Raw genomic sequence first — 11,391 nt, forward strand, 5'->3', positions numbered from 1 at the left:
AACTTCAAGTCTCTACGGTGCAGAAATATATGCCCAGTTTTGGTAACACTCTCCCTTGACTTTTTTTTTTTTTTTGCTGTTTGTTTTGCTAGCCATCCTCACTGATCAGACTCGGATCAATCTCCTGCTCCATTTCCAACGCTGGTGTAGAAAGTCTCCTGTCTCCGTATCCACTTGGCCTTTGACATTTCTTTGCAACCATCACGCAGAAAAAAAACTGCCTCAACGTGCATTACTTTGAACCAGCATCAACACAATCCAAAAGCTGCACATGGCTTGAAGCTGATTGGTGGTGGACAGTAATCAATCTTCTGATTGGCCGAGTGTGACATCACTCACTGTGACATTAAAGCCATGTGGTTTGCCAAAAGCGAGGACCAGCCAATATAACAAATAGAGCATGTGATTTCACCAGGAAGTAAATGACACAGAGACGCGACGGAGATCGTTGTCGGCGGCGACATTGTTCACGATTCCGTAATCTCGAGTCCGAGTCGAAACTGAGGTCGTTTTGCGTGAGCGGCGGGAAAATGTTCGATTCGATGAAAAGGTTCACAATGAGCAATTAACCTTCCCAACCTGGTTAATGATCACTCCATAACTTCACAGCCTTACATTTTAGTATATACTCATCCACTCATCCAAGTTTACTCTGAAATGTAGTTTAATTGCATTTCCAAACTATTTAATCACAGGGATCCTTTTCTCATGCAAATTTAAAATTTATCTTAAATTCAGCTAAACACTAAAGGCCACTGCTCCAGCGTCGCTCCTACGGGGACGGCAGTTTATGACTGAATAATGAAGCAAAATGCTAATTCAGTATTAGTGTCAGAGAACCTGAGCCAAGAAGGAAGCAGCGGAATCAGTCATGCTGCCTAAACATGTCATCCTCTGTCCACCCATCCATCCCTGCTGCTCGTCCCCCAGGCTCCTGGGCATCAGGAGGACACACACACGCACATGCACACACACACACACGCACACACACACACACACACACACACACACACACACACACACACTTCCACAAATAGGATCATGTATCACAGTCGGCCGTCATGTTCAAGAAAAATACTGATTGTATCTGCTGACTGAATGTAATGCAGATGTCTTTGAGTGTGCCACGAGAATTTTTTTGTCATAATATTAGACTGAGAAGGCAGCACTTCCAAATGTAAATGTGATTGTTTTAGAAAATCAGCACTATATAATATATATAATATATATTATATATATATATATATATATATATATATATATATATGTATATATAAAAAAAAAATATATATATATATATATATATACAGTATATATATATATGAAATATTGTCTTTCTTCCTTCTTATCGTGCAACATATGCAATTTTGCATGTCATTTCTTTCGTAATTATAAACCCTGCATCTCCCTCCTTACTGTTTAAAGCACAGCTATATTTTGAAAATAGGTTAAAAAATGAGCTGTAACTTTGTCTACCCATAAGCTGCGGTGCTGCGGCAATCCATTACAGTACATTGCCTCTTGTGTGGCTTTAAATAGCACCGGTTCATTTAATCTGCCGTCCACTGTCCGGACAATCCTATGGTCCCTTGTTAGAGGTTGTTAATGTCCTTTCGGTAATGTAACCACTGAATTATAACTATCTAAATTATAACTATCTAATTAAAACTATGTGACAGCACAGTTTTGACATTCACTAAAAGCAATGAGTCTAGTGTGGATGTGGGGAAGGAAACATTACCAGTTACCCCTGGGTGTCATTTATTAGATGTATTCTATAAGTAATAAGTCTATAATTAATAGTCTGTCTATTTCATATCATATAAACATTTTAGGCTCATTTTGCACAGGAAGCACACATTCAGGAGACTCGAAAAATGAAAAAAAATAAAATAAAATACTAATCTTAAAAATTACTACTATTATGTTATAAGTATTATAAGTAGGTATTATTATTGTTTTGTTTTTGTTCATGAAAAATTTACGACACTTGTGTTTGGATATCATGGAACCAATGAATCCACGGACATGAATGAATCCGATTTGTATTCGGGGCAGCTCCAACACGCCGCCGTCCGAGTATGATCCAAATCGGTCCATTTTTGTAAGAGAAGTTCTTAAAAAATGTTGCATTTCTCCTTTCCGCAGCGGTCACGCGATAGCACTGAAGACCTCTGATTGGTCACAGACAAGATTGTCACTGCGTCACTGCTTACGTGCAATCACTTTGCGCATGTGCAAGGTGGCGGCGCGCAACGGGTAGGCTCAGTTTGGTGTCGGAGCTATTTGGTGTGGGGATGGGATGGTTTGAGCAGCCACACCTGACCTGGATCTAGGTGATTGGGTCAGGTGTGGCCGCATACCTGTTGCTCGGTGGTTGGTCTAATGAGCAACAGGTTAAAACCCCCATCCCCACACACTCAGGAGAGGAGCCCTGTCATGACATGTGTCTATCTGCTCCTGGGCTAATTCCACCTGGCCTCCTCTCTACAATAAATTGGTGTCTACAACCCATTGTCTCCTGTGTCTCTGTGCCGGAGGGCCCCGAAAATGCCTCTTGATTGGCGTATAGCAGGCAGAACTGCCACAGTCATGAATATGTACGCTTCTGAGGGCAGCAGACAGGCACCAGGTTAAGTTCTAAAAAATAAATAAACAATAACATCACCTTCAGAGTTTATAGACATAGCCACCAGCAAATTACACAGTGCAAGGAACATGTATTTATTGTGTCTGCGTCACGGTATGAAATCATTTCATTGTTTTTGTGTTTTTGTACTGAAGTACTGAAGTACTCTCTGAAACCTGTGAACAAAACTCTGGAAACTCACGTCACACCAACTAACCATAACCCCATGTGTTGCTGCCTGCAGCTACATTTATGATTTTTATTATGCAGCCGGACTGAAGTGCGCAGGCATGTTTAAGATACTGTATACTTGACTGGCACCAATAAACCTGAAATAGATTTAGTTGTTGTTATATATTTTTCATTATATTTTTATATTTATTTTTGGGGGGTAGGTTTAAAATTGTTTGAAATGTTTGAAATTGTGCTTCTACTTGTGATCTGTGGTTTTATTATTTATTTATTTTTAATCTGTTTGTAGTGTTGCTGTTTTTAATGTATTTTGTGTCTCATGTAAAGAATTTTGAATTGTCATTGTGTCTGCAAAGTGCTTTACAAATCACCTCGCCCTGCCTTGCCCAAGAAGTGATAGAAGTGATAGAAATGTGAAATATTGGCTTCTCAACGTCGACGTCTCTCTGACACTGGCTGTTGTTAAAACTGTAAAAACAAACGGTGATAGCGTTTGTAGTCCTTCAAATTTCAAACTCTGTTTCGCTGGGACAATCGCCGGGAATTCTTCCTGCCGTGTGTATCCTTTACCCACGAGGCCCAAAAAACGGACTCACCTGTCAGTCACGTCGTCGCTTCCCACAGCCACGTAATCAGATCTCATGTAAAAACGAAGTGTGGTTTGTGTATTTTTGTTCCCCCGCACCCTGTTGTTTTGACTGCGCGCGGGGAGCACAGTGTGATGGCCGGCCGGCTGAGGATGTCGACCTTGGAGGGCTACCTTCTGGCAGCAGATCTGCTTCCTGCATTGATTTTTATTTCCATGGCTGGGTTATTTGGGTTTCTGCCCTCCAGTTGCAGCTTGCTCTCCGCCAAGGTCGGCCGGGGAGAGGAGAGGGATCTGTTTTTGTCTCCATCCTCCACCGCTTTCTTTTCCGTTAATAGATGCCGTGTGGGTTACCGTTTGGTTTGGGTTTCCTTATCTTTTTACTCCATCTGATTTTAAAGCTGTGTTTTGGTTTTTTTTTATGTCCCTGAAAAAGGTTTAGATCTATAATTTAGTATGCAGTATATGAAAAATATTGTCTAATTTTTTCATCTGTGTTTTAAATTTGGGACATTCTAGCTGTCATTGCTAACGCACAGTGTAATGCATATATTCAATAATTCAACACACTTGCATACACATCGGTTCATTTTATATCTCTAGATCAAGATGTTTAATATTTTATATTCACGATCAAAACATGTTACATTTTTTAAAGAACGCAGTTATTTTAACTGCTCATGTTAATTTCCCATAAAAAATTGAATTTGCAACACTAGTGTAGGTTAGGTACTTCAGGGTTAAAATCAATAAAATCACACAATATATCTAAAGCGTAAAACTGTTTTTGTCGTTGCCGGTGCTATAATTACAAGACATTAGCCGTTATTTTCACACACAAAAAAAATGCATCTAGTTGCAGGGCACGATAATTCAAAAAGGATTCATACAATTTCCCTGATGAATGGGGGCATTTCTAAGCTTTAGAAATAAATAGAATGGATTCGTTTTGAAAAGATGACATTTAGAGAGAGAGAGAGAGAGAGAGAGAGAGAGAGAGATAAAATGAAAGAAATGGAGAAAGAGAGAGAGTGAGAGAGAGATGATACAGCGCAGAGTCGATTGCCCCGGGAGTTTCTGATAATTCTGATATACATTTAGAGTTCACACATTAAGCACCTCACAATGTAGCCATGGAAAGCGTTTTTTTCTGCCACACAGAAAATAAAATGGCCTCCCTGCATGATTGCAGTAATAAATAATACACTCACGGCTCCAATGCCCCAAGATGAGAGGCACAGCTGTGAGGCAGTGTCCCTCATCTCTAGCCACCATAACACACAAGCACACACACACACACACACACACACGTGCGCACACACACACTAACACACACACACACACACACACACACACACACACACACACACACACAGAGACACACACACACACACACACACACACACAGAGACACACACACACACAAAATGTTGTGATTGATAACATATAGACCACCATCGACATCGAAATGAGTCCAGTTCATAGAAATCCAGTGGGCCCATGGAAACGTAATGAACAGGGAGACGCAGAAACAACTTGTGATGTGATCCAACTACAGGCTGTGACCGAACAGTTTCTCTTATAATGACGATATAAGGGATAATGTACAGCCAAGCGGACATTATCGCAAAATACCGTGAGCACGTATCAGCTTGAAGGGGGTTATCCCATTTATTACTCGGCTCCCTACTAATTAAATTAATACAGAGAGTGGGTTGAAGTCTCCCATTGTAGTTTCCTTGTAGTGTCACAAAGTGGTGCCACTAGTTAATATTACTGAGCTCATATCAAGTTCAAGTTCAAGAGATTATTTGTCACATGCATATACATACGGTCAGGGAAATGTCATGACACCCGGTGATTACGCACAATAAGCTCTATAAGCTCTCAAAATACAGAAAATACTAAAATGTGCGCGATGTAAGGGAACGGTTGCCTGTAGCAACGGTCATTATTGACAGACAGGGGTCATTATTAAGAAATAAATGAACGCTGATTGCCCCTATTGACCAATCAGAATCGAGTATTCCACAGAGGCGTGTGATGAAAAAATATCTACTGTATACTGCTATTTAATCAGAGCCCAAGGATGATGAACTAGCCACCCCCCACAACCCACCTTCCCAACATATTTCCCATAACTCCAGTAGATTGATGTATCACTCTTGTTGCAGGATGCTGACCTGCCTCTGACCCCCACACTACTTCACTGAGGAGTCAAGACCATCGGCCCTTCCCCCCAGCCCGGGGGCCTCTGTTCCTGACCACTTCAGGATAGGCTGCGTTTTTTTCCAGCAGCCTCGGGACAATAGAGGCGGCCAAAAAAAGATCAGAGGAACACGCCGCACCAGGGCGTTTGGACGGACCGCCGAACAAGATGCAGAGAGAAGATACTGCTGCTCCACAGCCCCCCGAGCTGTCCAGGGGATCTTACTGGTGGGAGACTCCGTTTAAAAAAAAAAAATCACGACAGGAGGACATAAACACCAGGATATGACTATATCAAAACCTTAAAGCATGACGGATACAGGATTTCACAGTTTTAAAAACTGTAGATAAACGGACACATGGGTGATGAGGTGCCGGGCACATGGACAGCAGCAAAGCTATTGTGTTAAAAAAAGTCGTTGGTGCAAGAGGAATCATCAGTGCTCTATAGAGCATATTTGGTTTTTGTTGTTTACCAATTTCTGCTCATGTATCCACTTCCCGATATTTAATCTTTGGTCACGGAGGCAGGCAGATTAGAGCTGACGCCGGACGAGATCAATGCCTCCGCCCTAATACTGTATCTCCCGACGAATTTCACTTTATGACGGAATAAACAATTGACCTTTAAACAACGGCGTCTATTTAGGCAGATTAATTAGCGGCATTGTTTGTCTATTTTCATTTTTTTTTTCTGTCCGTGCAAAGGGTTGACGCGTGTAGTGTAGTCACGCATTGCTGAGTGTAGCACAAAAGCAAATGCTGTTGCTTCAATAATTAATACAGGCCAAGACCTTCAGGCGTGTCCCTGAAGAACCGCACTGCAATCTGTCTTTCTCTCAGCAACTCTTCACCAACTGTCACATGCACTAATGACTGCCACCGTATATTGCACTCAGCTGTTTCTTTTTATGCGGTTGCATGTGTAGGAAGCATACGTTACCCCATAAAATGCATGCATGCTCACGCAACCTCCCTACCATGCGTGCGTGGGTTTATTTGGGACCTGATTTGCACAGACCAGTGTCCCAGTGCTCCCGTGTCCAATTGAGTTCTACTTGCAATTACAACGCCTTTTGATTGATTGAAAATGTAGAATGTCAGCTGCAATTCTATGATTGAGAGTTGAAGTCTGGCTCCATCACTCATTTAATTTGTTTTTTGGACCGCCTTCAGTTGAGCCACATCTGGCTTCCCATGGTTTAGTAGATTTATACCTATTATAATAAACCATGCTGCCATCTAGTGGACACTAGGCTGCATGCACAGATAGATATATAGCCGGACGGACAGACAGCCAGACAGATCGACAGACCGACAGACCGACAGATAGACAGATAGACAGATAGACAGATAGATTCCTTATTTGTAAATATGCAGATGCACTATTGCATCCTGTAGCTACAGTAATATCACATCAGATGTTACAATAGTATGTTAGGAATGACATGAAAAATGTTTGATGGATCATAGAATGGTACTTATGTCTCACCTCACACAGCATATGTCTTGTCCTCATTCCATGACCTTCAGCTCCACACAATACTGTATTGGTATGAGTCATATTCTATTATTCTATCAAAGCAGTTGTTGTTTTTTTATATTGGCACACAGCATCTTTTGAAAAATACTCACCGAGATGTAGAACTATCCTCAGAAAGAAATAATTTAAGGCCTTTTTCACATGAAATAATTGCAAAAAAAAAAATGCCGAATAATAAACATTTTCCATGCACACATGTTTCTCATTTTCAGTGAGATTCTCCTCCAGATTGATTATAGTGGAGTCACGTGTGATTGACGAAAATCCGGCAGAACAAAAAACAACCGTCTGATCCGTCTGGCTCCCTCACAGCACAGTCCCTGGATGTGCCATCGATCCTTCCTTCCGGGCCTCTGGCTCTGGAGCTTTCCCCTCCTCCATCCTGGGAGGGCTTCCCCCAGGGGGGATGCCTCCCCACTCATGCGGGCACCGTGCCACCCCTTGGATCCGACAGATCTGGCAGACTTCCCAGCCTGAGAGAGGTAAAGGCCGTTGCTTCTTTCAGGGCCCAGTATGGATTTTTATTTTTTTTTTTGACCATACAATACGACCTCGTCTTGCTCTTCTGGTGTCTTCCAAATTGCCATCAATCAGCTCTTTATCATCCAGAAAGGCACACACACACACACACACACACACAGATATTTAAGTGTAATGGCCTGGAGCATCTTACGACAGCCTATTCAGGTTTGTGGGACACAGGGTGGTATTCTGAGTGACAGCTTTTCAGCTGCTGAAGAATTAACTATTTTGTGGAAATTAGACCTTTATTTATAGAATTTGTGGAATGTTGTAAGACATACAGTATATACTGATCAGCCACAACATCAAAACCACAACTACCAACCGCTAATATTGTGTAAATCCCCCTTGGGTCACCAAAACAGCTCTGACCCGTTGAGGCAGGGACTCCACAAGACCTCTGAAGGTGTCCAGTGGTGTCTGGCACCAAGATGTCAAAACCAGATCCTTTAAGTCCTGTAAGTTGTGAGGTGGGCCCCCCACGGATCGACTTGTTGTTCCAGCACATCCCACAGATGCTCCATCAGATCGGACCCTCCACATGATGTAGAAGAAAAATGAGACCATGAGGCCGAGATCATCAGACCAGGCCATTGCGCCATGCTCCATGGTCCAGTTCTGACGCTCAGGTGCCCATTGTAGGCGCTTTTGGTGGTGCACATGGGTCAGCATGGACACTCTGACCGGTCTGCGGCTACGCAGCCCCATACGCAGCAAGCGGTGATGCACTGTGTGTTCTGACTCCTTTCTATCGTAGCAGCATTAGCATTAGCAGTATTTCAGCAAATTGTGCTACAGTAGCTCTTCTGTGGGATCGGACCAGACGGGCTACACTTCCCTCCCCACTCCCATCAATGAGCCTTGGGCATCCATGACCCTGTCGCCAGTGTGCTAGAAGTCCCATCCATGGGGGCACCAGCTCGCAACTTACCGGACTTAAAGGATCTGGTGTTGACGTCTTGGTGCCAGACACCACAGGACACCTTCAGAGGTCTTGTGGAGTCCCTGCCTCGACGGGTCAGAGCTGTTTTGGCGGCACAAGGGGGACCTACACAATACTAGTGGTGGTTTTAATGTTGTGGCTGATCAGTGTGTGTGTGTGTGTGTGTGTGTGTGTGTGTGTGTGTGTGTGTGTGTGTGTGTGTGTGTGTGTGTGTGTGTGTGTGTGTGTGTGTGTGTGTGTGTGTGTGTGTGTGTGTGTGTGTGTGTGTGTGTGTGTGTATATATATCAAGCCTATTTAAATAAATGTTTTATTAAATCACTCTATCAATCATATATAAATATATATAAATGGCCTGTGACCCCGTGTGCGTGCCTTTGGGTCGTGACCATTGTTGTTAACAACTGATATGATCTATTCGATTAGTGGTTTTCAATGGGGGTTCCGGAGAAAATACAAAAATATATACAATATATATATATACACACTACTTACAAAAAGTTAGGGATATTCGGCTTTCGGGTGAAATTTCAGGATGAACCTAAAATGCACTATAACCTTGGCAGGTGAACTTAATTTGACCTTCTCTAAACTTTTGAATGCACATGTCCAACTGTTCAATGTTTCAGTACTTTTTGCACAACTTGCTGTTCTCTAACATCATGAGACCAAGACGACACCTAACAATTGATCAACAGTACCGCGCAGGATGTTCTCAAGAGGGAAGTGGCCACTGAGCTTAGAGTGTCACAGAGTGTCATCAGCAGGTTACAACAGAGATACAGAGACTGGAAGAGTCACAGAAAGGCATAGGAGTGGACGTCCCTTTGGCCACATCCCACACTGATGAGCGCTTCATTGTGAACAGTGCCCCGCGGAACCGGATGATGATGCCACTCAACTCCAGGCACATTTAAGGGAGGTGAGAGGCACCCAAGTGTCACGTCAGACCATTCCAAACCGTTTACATCAGCGTGGTCTGCGTGCTAGACGACCTGCAAGGGTACCTGACCACACCACCAGGCACAGGCATCATCGTCTTGCACGGGCCAGGGAGCATTTACACTGGACGAGGGGCCAGTGGCCTCAGTGCTGTTCTCTGATGAAAGTCGATTCACGTTGAGCGGAAATGATGGCCGCCAACGATGTTGGAGACGTCAAGGAGAGCGCTATGCATCAGCCACTGTTGTCACCAGACGAGCCTTTGGTGGTGGTGGTGTTACAGTGTGGGCAGGTGTGTCTATTCAATACAGAACTGCCCTACACTTTGTGAATGGTACAGTGACAAGCCCATACTACCTGAATAACATCATTAATCCAGTCATTGTGCCCCTGCATGAACAACACAGGCCTCATTTCATCTTCATGGACGACAATGCTCCAGCTCATGGAGGTGGCATCATTAGGGAACGGCTGCTGGAGACTGGGGTACCTCAAATGGAGTGGCCTGCACTTTCTCCAGAGCTGAATCCCACAGAAAACCTATGGGATCAGCTGAGTCGCCGTGTAGAGGCTCGTAACTCTGTACCCCAGAACCTCAATGACCCGAGGGCCGCCCTTCAAGAAGAGTGGGGGGCCACGCCTCAGCAGACAATAAGTCGACTTGTGAACAGCATGAGACGTCCTTGTCAAGCTGTAATTGATGCTCGAGGGCACATGACAAGTTATTGAGACATTGACATTTTTTGTTGAGGTAAACCCACCACTGTTGTTGGCTTTAGTTTCAATGAATTGTTTGAGATGAGGAAATCACCATTGCCTGCTTCTACTTAAATGCCCTACTTTCATGATATAATATCACTGTAGCGTGAACTTCTTTCATTTTCCATAAATTTCACCTGAAAGGCAAATATCTCTTAACTTTTTAGTGTGTTTATATATATATATATATATGTCAAATTGGATATGACGACATAATGTGTCTCGAGTTGAGGATCCTTTATATGACAAAAGTTGAGAATCACCCTCTTGGATACAATAATGAAGGCTTCGCCTCAGGATCCGCTGCGCGTTCACCGGCCATACAACAGGGGGCGGTGCAGCTCTGTTTTTGGGCGCTGGGACGCAGCGCGGACCGCCACAGCGCGTCCTACCGCTGGGAGCGTCCGTGTACCAGCTGGAAAACAAAACATCAGGACACTGAAGGAGAGGATTTATCATATAGGACGTGGTGGGAGGTTTCCATTGAGCTCCACGTATTACTCTCCTCTGCTCTGCTCCTCAACTGTGTGTCATTCAGAAGCGAAAGTCGAAGATACAAGCAAACGTATCGAGGGGTCGGTCCCAGCCACTGGAGCGCACGACGAGCGTAACTGTCAGAAAAACGCAGTAAACTGAATCTGATACGACTATCGTCCGGGGAATACGTCACATAGCGAGACGTCACACGGACACGCGCGCGCGCGCACGTACGCACACACACACACACACACACACACACACGGACACGCACGCACGCACGCACGCAAACACACTGTGACGTACGGAGGCGCTCATAATGGCAGATTAAAACGCTGTCTATCTATCTGTCTATCTATCTGTCTGTCTGTCTGCCTGTCTGTCTATCTATCTGTCTATCTGTCTGTCTGTCTGTCTGTCTATCTGTCCGTCTATCTATCTATCTATCTGTCTATCTGTCTGTCTGTCTGTCTGTCTATCTGTCCGTCTATCTATCTATCTATCTGTCTATCTATCTATCTATCTATCTATCTGTCTATCTATCTGTCTATCTATCTATCTATCTATCTATCTGTCTATCTATCTGTCTGTC

The sequence above is a fragment of the Zeus faber genome, assembly GCF_960531495.2.
Source record: "Zeus faber genome assembly, chromosome: 4".
NCBI classification, from domain to species: Eukaryota; Metazoa; Chordata; class Actinopteri; order Zeiformes; family Zeidae; genus Zeus; species Zeus faber.